Genomic DNA, 2,393 nt, shown 5'->3' on the forward strand with positions numbered 1-2,393 from the left:
TCAACCAGGCCAGGAAGCAGCTCCCCCCCCTCTGCTTCACAGCAAGGGCCCTCCCCGCTGTGGCTCTGCAAGGCTCCTTGGAAACCCATGGTTCTGCAGCCCCCACGCTGCAAGATGGGCCGGGGTTCAGATGTGGACCACTGGCACCTCTGTGGTCCCCAGAGTCTGGGTCCTGCCGGTTGGGGAGGTGGGTGGTGGCAATGGGCCCCATCCTTTTTGCACCCAGCACCTGGTCTGGGGGAGTCTGCCCCAAGGTGAGCTGGGGGCAAGAAAGGGGCTGGCCAGGCCCGTCACCTGGCAGGACCCCTAGTGGATGGGCCTCTCCGGATCTGGATGGGTCAACCCTCTATGTCCCAGGTGTACAACGGGCTTCCTGCAGGGTTGCTTTTCTGGGTCAGGCCGCTAAGTCCTGGTCCTTGTCCCCACCCCTGGCTCAGCCCCACCCAAGTCTCTACCCTGATGACAGGACCATCCACCCTCCTGCTCCTTCCATCCTAAGCTCAAGGCCAGGCCAGAGTCGGCCAGGATGGCAGGGTGTGAGGCTCCACCCCAGGAAGGTGACAGAGGCCTTGCTGTCAGTGACATCCCCTCCCCTTGGGGGTGGGGGTGAGGTCGGTCTCCTCCGGGGTCCTAGGCCTTCCGGAACCCACGTGGATGGCCGGGGGGCGCCCCCCCCCAGCCCGGCCTGAAGCGGCTCTTCCAGGGATCCGCGGTGCCGCCTGGGGGCGGGGACTCCTCATCCTCTCGGAGGACCCTAAGGCAGCCCCCGCCCGTGAGAACGACACGCTGGGCAGCTCTACCCCCACCCCTTACCTGGGTGCTGCTCTGCCGACTGTGCCAGGGTGGGCTGTGCCACCCCCACGCCTGCTCTTGTGTCCGCGGCGCCGCTGCGTCCCCGGCACCGGCAGAAGCTTCGAGGCAGCTGCGCTGGCCTGGCCGCTCAGTGCTGCCCCCAGTGGCAGCCAGGGGAGCCACATTTAAAGGGGCCGCGCCCGATAGGGGCTGTAGTGGGGCCGGAATATCGTGGTCCGCACTGGCTCTGATTTGGTGCTGTGAGGAGTGCGGGGTCCCTGCGGCATCCCCCGGCACTGATCTCTGGGTGTAAGCAGGGGACTCGTGCCCCAGGAGCAGCCTGGCAGGGCCCCGCCCCAGCCCCCAGGACACCTGCCTGAGCAGCTGGCAGCCTGGCAGGGCCTCAGAGGAGGGCCCTGAAGGAGCCCGGGCCCTGGCCTGGGGTGGGGAGGGCGCGGAGCTATCGGAATTCATCTCTCCCGCTAGGCTCAGGCAGGAGCAGATGGGCTACCCCCTGCCCCACTGGCCTCTCCCCAGGCCCTGTCCACTTCAGTGCCAGAGATGCCAAAATCGCGTCAGGTGCTTGGGGCCAGATGGCCTGAGTGGGGCCTGCAGACTCCTGTGTCCCCAGGAAACCAGCCCCTCTGGGGTGAAGCCAGCATGGGCTGTCACATGGGCTACTCATAACCTGCACAGAGACATCCTCACTCTAACCCTGCCAGCCCCTCCCCAAGGTGCTGAGCCTTGGCACCTTGGATCTGCCAGGGCTCCAAGCTTGGCAGAGGGGCAGGCTGTCACAGATGCCTTGCTCTGAAGGGTGAGACCTGCCCCCTTCTGCTTCCCGTTCAGTGCAGGGTCCACTGAGACCCTGACGCTGCAGCTCCCTGTGTGGTCCTGGGCAAGTTCACTTAATGTTGACCCACCCCACATCAGGGGACCCCAAAAGACAGCCCTGGGTGCACTGGCTGTGGATTGAAGGGTTTGGCCCCAGCACTTGCTCAGAGCTGTGCCAGCCCAGGGGCACAGAGCTCCCCAACACAGGAACCCCGGGGGAGACCTAGGTGGGAGGGGTGCCCAAGCCTTGGCCACCGCCAGGGCAGAGGGCCCAGCAACATCCCCCCCCCGTTCTCATGGCAACAGTGGCTGTGGGGGTGGTGGAGCTGGGCACTGCTGGTAGCTGGAGGGGCAGGGAGGGCCTGAGAAGTGCAAGGCTGCAGGCGGCTGCCCAGGAGGCCGGGAGGCCCCAGAGTGCAGACAAGTGCGTGGAAGGGCTGGGGGCCCCAGGTGTTCTGGGTGCAGCTGCCTGGCCCTGGCCTGGGTGCCCCCAGGGTGTGGCCATGCTGATTCACCCTGGACAGCACCCGACATGGGTACAGCGGACTGGCTGTTCGCTGAGTTGAGGAACCTGGGGTAGTGCTGCCGGGCCACCTCCTGCCGCAGAGGCAACTGCCCCTTGGGGAAAATGGCTTTGGCCTGAAGGGAGGGTGCTCAGGGCTTTCCTGCCAAACCACTGCACCCGGGCAAAGCGGACTGTGGGCTCATGCCCTGCAGGTGGCTCTGGAGCAGGCGCAGGGAGATGGACACACACACACACACACGCA

Source organism: Lemur catta, chromosome 10 (genome assembly GCF_020740605.2).
Source record: "Lemur catta isolate mLemCat1 chromosome 10, mLemCat1.pri, whole genome shotgun sequence".
Taxonomy (NCBI): Eukaryota; Metazoa; Chordata; class Mammalia; order Primates; family Lemuridae; genus Lemur; species Lemur catta.